The sequence below is a fragment of the Ixodes scapularis genome, unplaced genomic scaffold (assembly GCF_016920785.2).
Source record: "Ixodes scapularis isolate PalLabHiFi unplaced genomic scaffold, ASM1692078v2 PGA_scaffold0__279_contigs__length_252992795, whole genome shotgun sequence".
Taxonomy (NCBI): domain Eukaryota; kingdom Metazoa; phylum Arthropoda; class Arachnida; order Ixodida; family Ixodidae; genus Ixodes; species Ixodes scapularis.
In genome coordinates, this window is record NW_024609835.1 from 68,139,621 (window position 1) to 68,157,341 (window position 17,721).

The following is a 17,721-nucleotide window of genomic DNA, read 5'->3' on the forward strand; positions in this document are numbered from 1 at the left end:
AAATTAAAAAGCTGTGCAAAAAAAAAAAAAAAGAAATCGCGTCACGGGATTTCGTTTTCCTACAATCTCGTAAATCCTAAATGCTGCCGTGTGCTCATTTTATAACACGTTTCTAGAACGCGCGAGTTCTTGAAACTTGCTTCCATCGGAGTGAGAAAAGAAAAGGCTGTGGAGTTTGATAATAATGCATCCGGTTTCGTATAGGCACTTAGAAGCTAACATATTTGTGAGACAGCGAACTCTTCTATTTTAATATTTATCCTATTACGTCCTTCTGGCGTTGCGTCCGGTAAAGTGTTTTTCATATTCCGTATCTTGTTTAATGAAAACTTCTTTAAGGGTCTAATTTGAGTTACCGAAGGCTAGTTCAAATAAAGAAAGCTGTATTTTCTCCCGGGCCACTGTTCCTTCAATTGCTTACACGCCGAGGTGGCGGGATAGTTAGCGAGTTCTACTTGTAAGTGGGTTTGTAAGGAGGTCGCGGGTTTTACAGCTACGGCGTCGGACCGAATTAGATGAAGTCCGAATGCGTAAACGTCGGTGAGGTAACCTTTGCTTGCACATAAAGAAACCATTCCTGGTAGAATTCCCTGATCCTTACACTACGATGTATCCCGTTTCGTATTTGCTGATTTCAGATGTTTTATTTGTAATTTATTTTGATGTTGCAATTTGTCATTTATAATTTCCGTACCGGTTCGCGAACCGGTTCAGCGCCCCGAACAGGTTCGTGAACCGGTTCGCGGAGTGAATTAGTCGAACCGGAACTGAACCGGAACAAAATAAATTTACCTGAACCTGAACCGTAACCGAACCCGTATTTTTTTCGGTTCGACACACTGATATATATGGGTGATTTCATCTCAAATCGGGCAGGCTAAAAGTGTCTAATTTTTAGTTTTCACGAAAAAAATATATGTTTTGGGGGTATTTCTCACATGAAGGAGGGCGCAAACCGCATGTTCTCCCGATTTTTTGTTCTCGAGTTACGAGCCGTAGAAGCCGCAGTGGCAGAAACTAGCGTTTTTGCCTGCCGTCGCAGGTCGCGTGTTTGACACCCTCTGCTGACGCTATTGTTTTCTCTACACCCTTTTAAATTTTCCCCCTAATTTAATAGGTATTATAAATATACCTTGATGTATTCAAATATTTGTAGAAGTTTGATTGTTTTCTAAAACACATGTCAACCTCGTCACTCCGGTCGCTTTTCGGTCAAATTTGACAGGTCATTACTTTGTCTGTACTTAAGGTAAATTTTCTTTCTTTGGCTCTGCAGAAAGCCCAAAGCAAGCCCATTATAGATATAATAATATCATTATGATCTGTCGACTAGCCGCTCCGCTACCTTCACGTAAACGTTGTAAGAAATAACAAATGTTGAAAGTTTGAGGTCGATTTTCTCAAAAACCCCATTTTTGTAAATTTTTGTTTTTTTTTAATTCTTTTAGACGTATTAGTCGACTACAAGAAAAAACAGTCTAGAAATGTAATATTTTGGTTGCATGTCCTCTGCTTGAGCCGCAATCGCGTGAAATGCGTGAACATTTGTTATTTTTCACAACGTTTACGTGAAGGTAGCGGAGCGGCTACTCGGCAGATAATAATGATATTATTATATCTATAAGGGGCTTGATTTGGGCTTTCTGTAGAGCCAAATAAGGAAAATTTACCTTAAGTACAGACAAAGTAATGACCTGTAAAATTTGACCAAAAAGCGACCGGAGTGACGAGTTTGACATGTTTTTTAGAAAACAATCAAATTCCGAACACTATTTGAATACATCAAGGTATCTTTATAATACCTATTAAATGGGGGAGAAAAGTTAAAAGGGTGTAGAGAAAACAATAGCGCCAGCAGAGGGTGTCAAACACGCGACCTGCGACGGCAGGCAAAAACACTAGTTTCTGTTACTGCGGCTTCTACGCTTCGTAACTCGAGAACAAAAAAATTGGGGAACTTGCGGTTTGCGCTCTCATTCATTTAAGAAATGCCCCTAAATCATATATTTTTTTCGTGAAGATTAGAAGCTGGACCCTTTCAGCCTGCCCGATATGGGAAATTTCATCTCAAATCGGGCAGAATAAAAAAGTATAAATTTTAATTTTCACGAAAAAAATATATGTTTTGGGGGCATTTATCAAATAAATGAGGGCGCAAACCGCATGTTCTCCAGATTTCTGGTTCTTCAGTTATGAAGCGTAGAAGCCGCAGTGGCAGAAACGAGTTTTTGCCTGCCGTTGGAGGTCGCGTGTTTGACACCCTCTGCTGGCGCCATTGTTTTCTCTACACCTTTTTAACTTTCCCCCCTCATTTAATATGTATTATAAAGATACCTTGATGTATTCAAATAGTTTTAGGAATTTGATTGTTTTCTAAAAAACATGTCAAACTCGTCACTCCGGTCGCTTTTCGGTCAAATTTGACAGGTCATTACTTTGTCTGTACTTAAGGTAAATTTTCTTTATTTGGCTCTACAGAAAGCCCAAAGCAAGCCCATTATAGATATAATAACATCATTATTATCTGGCAAGTAGCCGCTCCGCTACTTTCACGTAAACGTTGTGAAAAATAACAAATGTTCACAGATTTCACGTGATTGCGGTTCAAACAGAGGACATACAACCAAAATATTACATTTCTAGACTATTTTTTCTTGTAGTCGACTAATATGTCTAAAAGAATTTAAAAAATAAAAATTTACAAAAATGGGGTTTTTGAGAAAATCGACTTCAAACTTTCAACGTTTGTTATTTCTTACACCGTTTACGTGAAGGTAGCGGAGCGGCTAGTCGACAGATCATAATTATATTATTATATCTATAATGGGCTTGCTTTGGGCTTTCTGTAGAGTCAAAGAAAGAAAATATACCTTAAGTACAGACAAAGTAATGACCTGTTAAATTTAACCGAAAAGCAACCGGAGTGACGAGTTTGACCTGTGTGTTAGAAAACAATGAAATGCCCAAAAATATTTGAATACATCAAGGTATCTTTATAATACCTATTAAATGATGGGGAAATGTTAGAAGGGTGTAGAGAATACAATAACGTCAGCAGAGGGTGTCAAACACGCGACCTGCGACGGCAGGCAAAAACACTAGTTTTTGCCACAGCGGCCTCTACGGCTCGTAACTCGAGAACAAGAAATCGGGAGAACATGCGGTTTGCGCCCTCCTTCATTTGAGAAATACCCCAAAACCATATATTTTTTTCGTGAAAATTAAAAATTAGACCCTTTTAGCCTGCCCGATTTCAGATGAAATCGGGCAGGCTATGTATATATATACGAGGGTGATTCAATAAATAAGGTGATTTTTTTTTTTGTATAAGGACTTCTAATACACATAGAAGCTTACTTTTTAGTTATTTTTATTGTTTTACTACTTTTCCACGTGGATTTAATTTCTTATGCAGATTACAAACAACACTGTGAGAATTTAACCGAGTAACAAAGATGGCTGACCAAAAAGCATGCTCCAGGATTGAACAGCGGTCAGTTATCAAGTTTTTGGTTGCTGAAGGGTGCAAACCCGTTGAAATTCATAGGAGAATGTCAACTGTGTATGGTGCCACATGTTTCAGCCAGAAGAATGTCAACAAGTGGGCTAAATTGTTTAAAGAAGGACGGAGCAGTGTTGAGGATGAAGACAGGCCTGGGAGGCCTACAGAAGTGAGATCTCCTGAGGTGATCGAATCAGTCAATGACCTCATTCAGTCTGACAGAAGGGTGACAGTGGATGGCATTGCAAGGACTTTGAGCTTATCTGTGGAGACAGCACACAAAATTGTCCATGATGACCTTGGCTACTCGAAGGTCAGCAGCAGGTGGGTGCCAAAGATGCTTACTGCGGAGCACAAACAGAGGAGGGTCGAGTTGTCCCAGCAGCGTCTTTCCCGCTATGAGAAGGATGGGGATGAGTTTCTGCAGAAGGTGGTCACATCTGACGAGACATGGGTTTGGCACTATGAGCCTGAGTCTAAACGACAGTCCATGGAATGGAAGCACTCAGGCTCCCCAGTGAAGAAGAAGTTCAAGTCCCAGCGGTCCACTAGGAAGCTGATGCTCACCGTTTTTTGGGATATGCAAGGCCCAATCACCATTTCACTCCTTGAAAAAGGAAGCACTGTGAACAGTGCCAACTACTATGAACTGCTGAGGCAGGTCAAGAAAGACATGGAGAAAAAACGCAGAGGTCATCAGTCAAAAGGAGTCATCTTGCATCATGACAACGCAAGGCCTCACACAGCAGCCTTAACGGTGCAGACCATCAACGAGCTCGGCTGGGAACTGCTCCCTCATCCCCCTTATAGCCCAGACCTTGCCCCTTCGGACTTTCACCTGTTCGGTCCCTTGAAAGCGTTTACGAGAGGCACGAAGTTTGAAAGTGACGATGAAGTCAAAAGTGTTTTGTGCACTGGCTGAGACATCAGTCTAAAGATTTTTACGCTGAGGGAATAAGGAAGCTTGTGCACAGATGGGAAAATTGTGTGACAGTGCTGGGAGACTACGTAGAAAAATAAAAAAAAGTAAGCTTCTATCTGTATTAGAAGTCCTTATACAAAAATATTCACCTTATTTATTGAATCACCCTCGTATATATATATATATATATATATATATATATATATATATATATATATATATATATTATTAGTTTATGTCCAGAACCGCTGTAAGTCCTAAACAATCAGGTTTACTAACTCGAGGGACCTTTCAACAATGAACTGGGTATTGACATTTTCGTTGAGAATACCGGAAGTCATTTAAGGTCCAAGCACTAGAGGGCACATGTACGAAAGCTGCACTACACAAATAGAACAAAAGTAAAAGGGTCGGTTTACATGTCCAGTGCAAAAAGGGGATAATGCAATTAAATATGAGCGCAGTCAAACAATGTATGGGTAACAAAATTAACTACCATTCAGCACAAGGCTGCATCAAGCTCGTAAAAGCAACGTAATTAAAATAATCAAGTTTGTAGACTTGCCCAATGGTTAACTATACGAAAATAGGAACACGCAAAAGCAACAAAAAAAACACTAGTACACTTACAGCAAGGCGTTCAAGACCTTGAATAAAGTTAATGTCAACAAAACGTTTAAGAGGAAAGGAGTTCCACTCATTCAGGTTGCCGCGAAAGAGGCTATACTTAAACATTATATAGCGAGCAAAGATGGATATCCAGGAAAACATATTTCTATGTCGCTTTGTTCATGATGCCAAAACAGAAAAATACTGCAAGCGGTCTGGGCGTGGCTGGCCTTGTTGAAGAAAAAACAAACATTTCAATCTAGTCATTTTCCTTCTTGACGGTGCGGTCGGCATGGGCATTAGTTCCGAAGGAGAATCCAGCCTTTCATATATGCCATAAAGAAAACGAGCAGCTCGCCGTTATACCCTTTCTAACTTCCGCGTGTCTTTCTAAGTAAATAGATCCCAAGGTATACTATACTCCCGTACACTAAATTTGGCCTGACTGCTCGGAACTTCTGGATGTTCTTCAGGTTGTTAATCTCTAAGAAACATTTACGATTTTGCTTTGCGTTGTGCCGTATGCAGCGTCAACCAGAAGGTTTTTTTCTGTTTTTCTCCCTGTGCACAGAAAAAAAAGTTTTTTTTTTTAGACTTTAGTTTTTTCCTGAAAACTACTTTAATAACATTTTAGTAAAATGGAGCCACCACCTAAAGACACCTTTGTGAGGCATTTAAATGCACTCTGTCTGTTGGTTTAATTTATAAGATTTGTTTACACCCGAATAGAGCTCGAGAACAGCCTCTTTAATGAAACCCAACTTTCTTGAGACCGAGGCACGAATACTTCCTACATACAAGGAGACCACGTAAGAATGCCGAAAATAATGACACCAAAGTAATATTAAACCCGTTAAAAAACAGCAGTAAGCACAATATTGTAAGTACTCTAAAGCGGACAATTTATTTTAGTAATGCTTAAAGTATCTATTCTAATCAAATGTATCTTCACTTTCCAGCCACCACACCACGACACAATGGGCTGTAGCTACTATGATTAAATAATAACAGGTCCGAGCTCTAAGTTACTTTGTTGAAATAATACAGTAACCACACATAAAATATGATTTAAATAAACTAGATATAAAATCGGACATACAAAAAGATGTGCCCCGATGGTCACAGGTTGTGTCCTGAGATTTTTAGTTAACAAAAACCCGTGTGGGAAGACGAAGTGGATCCGTTTTAAAAAAGTAGACTCCTGTGAGGCGCCTTATTTAAAGCTTTGCTGAAGTCACATACAGAAATAAGAATATGCAAGAAGCTCCGCCTGCAATACGTGCTTGTTACCTTCAGCAGTGTTTTGGATAGGTGTTCTGACGACACCCAAATTTTCACAATAAAAGTTTCGCGCTGGAATCGAGGCTTCTGGAGCATTTAACGCGTATCTCCCGATAGAGATATTCCGTCACCTTGACTATTCCTGACAAGGATTTCTGCAGTATCATGAATAATTGTAGAAACCAGAGTTTTGGCTGATGACCATTTACGAGACTCATGCTAAATGGGGTTAGCGAATAGCGTTTATCCAGGAGAGCGTTAACGGGGTTGCAGATAATATGCTCCCTAATTTTTCACGGGAAACAAGTTTTGGGAATGGCAGGGTTTTTCTCGAATGGTAGGCGTTCTCGTTTCTTTAAGTACATAGACTATACTACTGCAACGCGCCAATCATCTGGCAGTGTGCTGGAGCAAATTGATTGTCGACCAAGTATAAAAAGACAATGAGCTCTTCACTCAGTATATCGAAGCCTAAATGCATGGGAATCTACTCTGAACCAACACTAGAATTTGCTTTTATTTATGAAAACGATGATATGGTAGGATATTAACTGATGGCGAATTGGCATAGTGTTTTCTGAGCGCTCTCAAGCACTTTTCCCAGAGCGGGCGAGATCAGGTGGTGGAACGGGTTGCGGTGCGCTGTTCGACTTTTTCTTTCCGAGGGCGCTCCTCCCTCTCCGAACGTTCCTTAGACCATCGTCTCTAGCCGTGGCAGTACGGAGCGGCGCAGACATCACATGGGACGTAGACGGGGTCAGTAGCTTTCTTGACGATGGCGGCGGCAGGGCACAGTAAACTTCAAAACAACTATATAGGTGTAATAGACAATTTATCCAGTGTCTAAAACTCACACCATTTGATTTACACCTTTTGACCGGTGTTGTTGCAGCATTACATCTTTTGGCGAGCAAATCAACAATTTCTGCATTACAATTTTTCTATGTGTGTTTTTAAATCATTACACGTTTAGAATTGGTGTAATTGAAGCATTACACCTAACGAAGCAATGTTGTCTCCCTTTTTATAGGGCCCTACATTTCTTTGTTCCAACTTTTTTAGAAAGCAAATACACACAGCCATGCAGAGCATTTGAGCTACCGATGACACTTAGAATGTTTTCAATTATTATAGAGTGCCCTAACAATAGAAGTAACATGCAAAAATTCGCGTGACGCTGAATTGCTCCACAAGGCGGCTTCTGCTTGCTTTCTAAAAAAAAAAAATTGACACAACGGAGAAACATACAGCCCAATAAAGAAAAGTAACAACATTCAACGCATCATAAGCAAACACCCGAATTAACCACTTCATTTTTTTCTGTTTCAAAGGAAAGTATATATATTAACCACTTTATTTTTTCTGTTTCAAAGGAAGGTATATATATATATATATATATATATATATATATATATACTTTCCTTTGGAAGAGAAAAAATAAAGTGGTTAATTCGGGTGTTTGCTTTGTCAGTCAAGGATGCCGATTGGTTGGCAGAATTAAGGTTACATTTGATCCAGTATATTTTCCACAGTACATGTGTTGCACTGAACAGAAATATTAAGAAGGGGCTCACACTCAACGAACATAGTGTAATATATCATACACATTCTGACATTGTCCTGAATGCACTGACCCACCTGTAGAATAGAGGCAAAACATCAACGACAATCTTTGATTCGCTCAAAACCAAGGTATCCTAAATCCTTCCAAAAATATATAAAGCGGGGAAAGCTGGCTGCTCCTTGTTTCCTGCACGGTTACACTAACTGAAGAACCTATCTCAAGTTTCATGGACCGCCTTATAAGCGGAATTCCCCCGACATTTGATTTTTTCGTTAAGGATACTAACCTATTTCTCTCACGAATTTCAACGGTAGTAGTTCCAACTCGCTCTTTCCTGGTGAGATTATACGTCTTTTCCCTGTACACAAGTATCCCCCACGAGGACGGAGTTGCCTCGTTGATTGATACGTACGAGAGCGTAAGGCGCCACGACTTCCACGACTGTCGCACCCTGGCAGTACTTGCCTGCCTGGTATTGGAACTAAATAGCTTCGAATTGAACAACTTTTATTTTGAAAGTCAGCGGTGCCGCAATGGGCTCTAGAATAGCTCCCAACTGCGCAAACATCCTTATGAATAGGCTAGAAAAAAAATGTTCTTCTGGAGAGACCTCTGAGGCCCTCCTTTTACAGACAATGCATTGATAATTTTTTTTTTAATGGGAACACACGGAGGACCAGCTTTTGGGGTTTACCAGGGATTTTAATTTGGCGCACCCAAATATGAAATTTACTTAGATTTTAAAAGCGCCAGAAAACAAGGACAAAAGAAAGAATAGACGAAACGATGCGCTTGCGCATCGTTTCGTCTATTCCTTTTGTTTATTAATCTGTTTATACAATTTACAGATACGTGCTCCTGAGCCGAGGTTAACTTTATCGACGTCATGGTAGTGGTGGCAAGAGAGAGTTTGTAAGCAAAACTCTGCAGGAAGCCTATAGGTAGCCTAAAATATTTTAATTTTAGCAGCTGCCACCCCCACCACTGTAAAACTAGTGTTCCGTATGGTCAGGCACAAAGATTCCGCCGGATATGCTCGGACGAGGGTGACTTCAACGCCAAAGTGGCCCGCATCCGGCACGTTCTCATCGAGGAAAATGCTCCACCACCCGTCGTTGACAACACGCAGTCGAGAGGGCCAAGGCACTAGACCGTAATAAACTCCTAACTGGCACGCCACCGGACCAAAGTGAGGGTCGTCAAAATAACCTAGTTTTAACGTATTTAAGCAACACACCTAACATCAACAATGGTCTAAAAAAACAAAACATTTCAATATTATTTAGCAAAGCGAAAGGCTGAAAAATTTAATTCCTTCCCCACCACACGTTATAATCAAGCGCCCTAGAAACCTAATAGATATAATGACGGTGAGGGCCAGGGGCCCTATGTTGCGCTTTTTGGACTCCCCTGGCGACTAGGGAGAAGGAAGTGACGTCAACAACGCAGCGAACGCAGATTGGGTCTTAAGAGAAGAAAACAGAGAAACAGTGAGCTTTGTTTTCTTCTGCGGAAATTCGTCATCAGCGACTTTCACCGATCAACATCCAATCTGCGTTTGCTGCGTTGTTGACGTCACATATGCTTCTCCCTAGTCGCTGTGGGAGTCCAAAAAGCGCGACATAGGGTCCCGGGACCACCCCGGTGGAGAAAATTAGGAGCCGATTATGCTTGAGGCCGCGATGTGAGGTTTGCCCACACGTCTCCCCTCTCAGACAGCTAGGAGTATTAAATCAAACTTGACCTTCAGAATTTTGGTGATCTAGACTGTTCCATGGCCAAATATCGTATGTTTACAGGAATACGGCGAATGCCACATGCAGTACGTGGGCCAAACAAAGTCTCCGTTTTGGATGAGGCTCAATAATCATAGATCTGATACCGAAACAAAGCCCGCTCTGCCTCTCTCAAAACACCTAAAACTACTTTACCACTCATTTAAAAAGTTAACTGTCACTCTTTGACAGTCTGGATTTGATTCACACCGCGAGCGGAAACAGAAGGAATCGTTCCTGATTTGTAAGTTTAGCACACTGCGAAAAGTGATTAACGAAGATCCCGGGATATTAGCACCACTCCAAGTCATTGACATCTAAACTTAAAAGAGGACGCAAAAATTGAATTGGAGTCACATTTACAGTTAAAAGTCGAAGAGAAATTCCCACATTTCCCTATTTTCAACAAAAATCCCCAGTAACTTTATTTTTGCGTTGCTGTTATTTATTTTTCACCCACCTCTCCAGCCCCCCCCCCCCCCCCCCCCCCCCCCCCCTTTACCTTTGGTAGTTCCATTTCTGGTTTCTTGGTTGCTGCTGATACCGCCTTCGGAACTACTAGAGAAAGATACTCGTGCACCTTTTTTCACGCTGCCTGATTTCATTTCAAAGATGTATCTGCTTCGCCTGAGACTCCGCTCGCTTGGGCTTTACATCCGCAAACCGTGCTTGGCTCACACAACGACGAGTATGGGCGAGAAAGAATTGAAGCATTTAGAATAAAGAATGCCACAGACAATGTTTCAGAGCCCTGGTTCTCGTTATCCACAACAGAGCTGGAATTTCTTGAGCCAGAGTTAGCATATAAAAATTTTCTTCCAATTTTCTTCTGCCTTTTCAGGAAGTTAAATTCAGATATGTTTACTTTTATCTTTCTCTAGTACCGTTTCTATTATTTTCGTCTACCCTCAATTTCACTCTGACCGAAGTGGTTTTCGCAGTGTGCTAGACATCATTTAAATGTCGTTGCTCGTTGAAAAAACGGTAAGTGTCTTTCCCTTGTCTATTTCAATGTTTGTGTTCTTTCTGTGTTAACTATAGTCTATTCAACGCGTCCTGCTACGTGTACCTAAGGAAAGGTGCAGTTGCATGTTCCCTTCCGTCCCACTAGCGCTTGAGAAGCAACACGAGACGGCTTATATCAACCCATGCTACTAATCTGGTGGGATCTCATCCGTTTCGATCGTCTCCGAGGTCGCGTGCAAGGCTCAGTCGCGAGCGCAGCGGCCCAGCGGGACGCGGGTTTAAGCGAGCTCACCCTTTTTCCAGAAGCATCCTTGAGTACGTTTTGCTTACGGAGCGGCACAAAGCAGCGTGTAGCGTGATATCCACCGCGAAACACCCTCTGGGACCGCAGTGCTGTAGCGCACGTTGAGCAAGCGCCGGTGCGAGCATGCATGCTAATCGCGGACGCACGCCGCACCACGCCCACCTACGAAGCTTTGCAATCGTACCGGTAGATTGCGCTGAATTAATAAATGGGTCTATTGAAAGTGAGTCGACACTCCTCCTCCGCTTTATTGCTATTATTTTGTAAAGCAGTTTTGTTTTTTACTGTTTACTTTGCGGGACTACATCAAAATCGTGCCAAGTTCCCTCAATCGTCATCTGAAGAAGAGAGGCCTCCTCTCAAAACGTCAATAAATATTTTCTTCTTTTTTTTCGATCCATGGATATTTCTTGCGTATTAGAATAATCATCAGCCCACAAGTTTCATTCATATAATTCTATATATAGATATATAATTTTTATTAATTACCCCATTTACTGGTAAGTATTGCGCATTTTCTTATCTCCGCCACAGGGACACAAACCGAAAAATATAACGTTTCGGTTACGGTCACGGTTGCCTTTTCCTGTTGATATCGGTTTTGTTTCGGTTCCTTATGGATTTAATTTTTACGGTTTCTGTAATGTAGTCCATTCAAGGCGTCCTGTAGGTGAGGAACATTAAACCAAAGGTTTATTGGCACATATACGTGCTCTAGGTTCAGCGGCCATAACCCGAATGTGGGCACGCGGAAGGCGGTTTCTGGACAGCAGCCGACGCTCGCGTGCACCGCCGCACTGTATCGCGGCCGGTATGCCATCGCAGACCAGTACACAACAGTTGCGGCTACCTATAGACCGATCTCACCAGCCAGTCTGACTACACCACCGCTGCCGCAATGCATCGAGGGAACTTTAGTCTTTCTGCGCGTGCGACAACCTCGCTGGAGCTTTGCGCGTGCAAGGCACGAACAGGCTCGTCCACGGCCGATTGCCCCCTGTGAACTAAAGTCATGGCTGCCTCGCGCATGCTCCAAACGCTTGGTGAGATCGGTCTATTACATGTACCTAAAACCCGTTTTTTTTCTTTCCTCCAGTAATTTGTTTTATTGAAATGCTATGTATAGATAGCCCTCTTAAAATAAACAGTTTAAAGTAGGGACATTCACAATAGCAATAACTCAAAAACATCTTATTACTTCTAAATGGACAAAAGTTGCACGTTTCAAGCTCCAAAACTTGTTCACTACATCTATTTGCAATATATAGTTTGATACCCAAGCACATATGTTACCCCGCTACTCGGGGATCATCGCATTCTATATATTAAAAATGAACATCGCTGCTTTGTTGTTCGGCAGCGTTTGCAAGCAACCCTCAGGAAGTTCCCACTGGGTGTTGGAAGAACCGCTCGCACCTTCTCGTCGCTATAGTTTGATGCAACCTAAGATTTGCAGAAGACGCTTCGCCTACACTGAAGGAAGGAACAGACCTATAGTCCCCCCCCCTTTTTTTTTAGTAGAATACTTCCAAGCGAAATAAAGTAATAAAATTGTGAGCTGGGCTAGTTGGCCAAAGTCAAACATACTGTGAATGCAACAGCGCAAAACAGGAAAGGCTAAGGAGAGGAACGAACAGCACAGAAAGCTGTAAATATATGTTCCTTTCTCTGGTCTCCGTTGTTGTGCGCTTCTGCACCTGCGTCCTGTCTTCTATCTCCAAGTAAAGGCATGTGGTTATTGACAGGCACACTTCTCACTGTCCGATTTTGCGATGCTAGAAAAATTGTGGTTTTATATATGCTTTTGTTGATCGCGTTGATCAGAAACTTAAACACTAGACAGAATAAAACATGTTTCATATTTTATTTTTTTAGGATGTGTTATTTTTCTGTTATTCTTTCTATCATGTTTTATTCCTGCGAGTATTCAGCATTTACATAGTAGCGCTATTTTTTCCCGGTGTTTCGAGGCGGAGCTTCTCCTATACAGATATGTTGCAGAAAGGGATGTCACAAACTTTCGTCGAACCAGAGTTCTAAGTCGAACCTCAAGGTTCGACTGGTTCGACGACCTTTAAACTAGGTTCTACAAAGTTCGACTAACAAACATGCCAAGCCTTTTCTTCGATGCACTTTAGGCGTGGTGTATAATATACCACACTCGAGTGGCAAGAGCCACGTCGGTCAACCCGGCAGATGCCTTAATGATACAGCCCTGCATATCCGCGGATTATCCACGGATATCCGCAGATATTCGCAGTAAACTGGCGGATGCGGATAAAAATTAAACGGGTTTTGGCGGATTGCCGATCGGATGCGGGTGTCAGGGGCTGCGGATGCGGATATCCGCGGATCCGGATCTAAATTTTTGCCCGGTAACATTCAGTCCGTCAACTGACGTTTCATCTACAGATCGTATCGTCGACATGTGACGTTTGATCGAAAGGCTTCTCGTGTTCGTTTCATCGAAAACCTGAGTCGTTTCGTCGCACGCAACACTGCTATTTTCGTAACAAATTTTTTGCGTCTCGCCTGGATTACAAGGGGGAGGGGGACATGGTTTGGTTAAGCACGCCTTAGTGAATCGCGCGCTAGCTTTTAGCGGCTTAGCGAATAAATGCGTTGTCGACCAAATGTTGCAGGGGCATGTGCCCTTAAAACGTACAGCGTCGACGAACCGCGTGTCCATGAAAAGTTCCCACGAGACGTATTTCCACAAACAGCGTTCCGAAGAAACGATAGGGGTCCTAAGAAAGATCTGATTCTTACTGAAGATCGCTTTAGTTAGTGCATTTCATCTTGTCAAAAATGCTATCTATAGAAAAATAGAAAGTTAAGAATGCAGGGCATCAATCGTCCCGAGAAAGCTAGTTCTTTTTGCAGGGAAAGAGCGGAACGCTTTCTCCGGGCAAAGAAAACCTCAAACGAACAAGTCACAAGGAAGTAGAAGAAACCTCCCGCTCTCCGCAGAGAGTGGTGTGGTCATGATAACAAAAGAAGTGCCTCGACAGCGAGCGCGACCCTGTGGCAGCCGTGCGCAACCTCAGTAACCGCCCCAAGCAAAAACAAAATGTAATATATATACTTGGGCGCCTGCAGGCCGCGATCTTTCTCGAACAACACGATAGTCGACCCGATCAGGCCTTGGACTCTGACTTAGCGGCGCATCTGCCCGCTGGCTGATACGAAACACCATGATACTACTCGAGGCGCCCGCATATGGTCGGTAACATCACAGAAAGGATATTGTCTTCCTAACACTGCTTCGCCTCCTCTCTTTCCGAACTTCTTTTTGTTACCTTTTTTTTTTTTTTTTTAGACGCTCAGACTTTAGGGGAGAGTTAAGGGGCCATAGGTGAAAGTTTCCGATTCTGCGTGCGGCAGCGAAGAACGTGGTCGGCGTGATTTCCGCCAATTTTGCTAGTCTAAATGTAATCGTAACCTCTGGTGGTTAGCAAGAACATCGACATGGTTCCACATTTTGCGGATGCGGTTCGGATACGGATACGAAGTATGCGGATGCGGATCGGATACGGATACAATAATGTAAAAAGTTTGCGGATGCGGTTCGGATGCGGATTCAAAGTCTGCGGATGCGGATCGGATGCCGATACTCAAACTGTTCTCCGCGCAGGGTCATTGATAGACTACGCGAGCATGACTACTTTCTGAGAGCCACAGTAGGAGGACAACTCGCAACACATTGTAATGAGTGCGCATGCAGTCCGTTATTCGGAAAAACGAGCATCCTAGGGAGGCACAAAGACAAACTCACCCGCGAGGTACTGGAAGCCTACCACATCACATATGCAGATAATGACTGCATTAGTGTTGAATCGGTTGCCCTAACAAGCAAGGAAATAGACTTTTTAACACACACAATGAAGAACCGACATGAACCACGGTTCCCGCGAGACACCAGGCAGGATGACAACGCGACAGCTGACTACGGATGAGGTGCTTGTCTTCATCTTTGGCAATCAAGATCCAGGACGAGCCAATAGACGATGATGATGAAGATGATTATTATTATGATTTTATGGCTGTTCCCTTTGAACCGGGCGGTTTGAATAGAAATCAGACCTAGCCGAATAAAAACGGAGAGAAAAAAAAATTGCACTACTGTTGCATTTTTCGCCACCAGTCCTCCAGCCTCATTTTAGTCCTCTCGACTGCGTCGCTGCACTTCCAGCTGGGCTGCAGTGCCACTGCAGCGCGATTTAAGTCCGCACTGGGCCAGCACACAGCATCCCTGCCTGTGTCCCCAACTCGGAAGCCGAGGGCTTCTGCCAGAAATTGTTCGTGTGAATGTGCCTCGTCTAGATGCAGCCCGTTGTCTGGCGCCTGGCCCCAATCCACCGGGTGTCTTGTTACGAGACTTGGGCAGGAGAGCACAATATGCTTGATAGTTTGCTCGGTTTCGCCACATGCCCGGCATGATGTTGATTGTACCTGTTGGTCAAAACGCTGCCTGTACACTAGCGTTCTTAGCCCTCCCGCACGTGCTTAAAAAAGCAGGCGGCTGCCCAGGCTATTATCATGCAGGGTTGTCTCTGTCGATATTTCATTTTTCCAGCGGTTGTACACTTGCAGGGTTGACTTTGAGCGGGCCGCCTCCGACCACTGCACAGCCTCTTCCTCGCGCACTCTCTTCCGCACCTCCAGTTCCCACTTTTGCTCTGTAGTGGCAGCCACGGGCACAGTAAAGAAGCCATATTTCTTTTCCAGCTGGTAAAGTCGCTGGTGACTCAAACGGCAGTTTAACTTTTACCGTACTAATGGCGGCAATGAACATGTAGCCTGCAGCATTTTATGGAGCACCGTCACTTTAACAAGTCAACAGTAAACGGGAATGCGCGCTTCACTGTACAGTTCTTTTTCAATCTCTTCCAGTCTCGATGGCGAAAAAGTGGCCACCAGTCAAAACGAAGCGCCAGCCCACAAGCCCACATAGACGCTTTGATAAAATTCTATACATCAAAGTGCTTTGAAGCCGAGTGTGTGCTACTAACAGATTGACTGGGCCCGAGTTGGAAATGAGTGCTCAGGCAGCTCTTGCATCAGAATCCAGCTTCACGTCGCGCTAACGTCTAGAATGTATAGGCATCGAATCATCTGCTTAGGGGCACCTTCAACTTCTTCATTCTTCAGTAAACGGAAGGCCGCCATTAGTATAGCACATATGCCATTTTTCAGATGATGATAGTGACCAAAGTGGCCAGACTGAATTCCTGAAAGGGTTTATTGGATTGATGCAAAACACCCTGCATGATGGCAACGTGACGGCCAACAACAAATCTGGTGTTTAAACAAAGGACCTGCTCTCTGAACCACGTGTGCGCGAGGGAACAGTCTACTATTCATTTTTCATATTTCTTCTTTTTTCATGTTTATTTGGAGGATAGATTTTTACGGTGTTTTCTTCTTTTCATCTCAGTAAATATAGCTGTGAGTAGCGCTTTTTTGTGTATCTTCTCTCCTCTCTCTACGTGTGCGCTAAGACCGTTGAGTGGCTAGCGCAGACTCAAGCCGGCAGTGAATAGTACGACATCTGTCCAAAGAGGGGCGCTAATAATATTGAAAAAATAGTGCACATTTTAGCACAATAGTAGACATTTTACGCAGTAACATTTGTTGCTCACAATTGCTCCAATATGTTTTGCTTGTCTTTTTTTTTAATTGAAATTGAAAAAAATTAAAATTGAAATTGACAAAATTTCCCGCTGAACTTAGCGGGGAATTTTTCCGCTTAATTTAGCGGCGAAATTTAGCGTGGAAGTTTAACGGGGAAATATAGCGGGGAACTTTTTCCACTGAATTTAGCCGGAAATTTAGCGAAAAGTTGCTGCTAAACGGGAGGCGAGCAGGAGAGTAAGAGTGGCATACCCTCCCCTCCGTTCCCTCCCCTCCTCGTCCTCAAGAGCTGCGCTCTAATTCGGCATTACAGAATAAACGTCGTTCACTTCTTTTCGTAATTCGGGCACTTTTGAGAAGCCCGGAAAGACAAACCGTGTTACAGGTTTCTTGATAAAAACCACTGAATCAAAATGCTATTAGTTTTTTTTTATTTGATTAGTTAATTGGGAAAAAATAGCCTGAGTTCCTCCTAACAGTGAACAGCCTTATTCGTTTGGTTTCGTCTTCCTAAGTGCACCAAAATATTTTTAAACCTTGGCTCCAGTAACGTGGAATGCCCTGTATATCTAGGGTGCTTAATTTTACTCGAACATACTTATCTTGTAGGAGACGAAGGTGGACGACGACGGGGCGAACGGCGCACGAGAAGCAATCGGCCGAAGCGACAGGAGCTGGCGCGTGACACAGCATGCTGCTCAAAGGCTGGGGCCTGGAAGGAACGATGTAGTCGGTCTGGCCCATGGCGATCTCCGGAGCGGTTCACCAGCGAGGTTCAAACCAGGACCGGAAGAAACGGCGAACCCTGGCCATACCGTTCCAGGCTATGACGATCCCGGAGTGGTTCCGAAGCGGGACTCGGGCTATGATAGCCCGGAACAGATGGTTCACGCAGCGCTGGCGTGGGAAGGAGGGTTCGCAGGCCTGGGCAACAACCAGGGTCAGCGGGCCCAGACTGCGGATTTTTGACGACGGGCAACTGGGAAGTACAGTAAACCCATTCACTGTCTTCTCGTTGTGCTGCGTCACTCCCTGTTAGAGAAACTAAACGCAGACCGATTTTTAAAAAAAGAACGTAAAGAATGCATAGAAAGTTGCTGAGTAATTGTGTTGCACGTGAAGCATGTGGCGTCTACGCTATCAACGCTCTCCATCGGTAAGCTT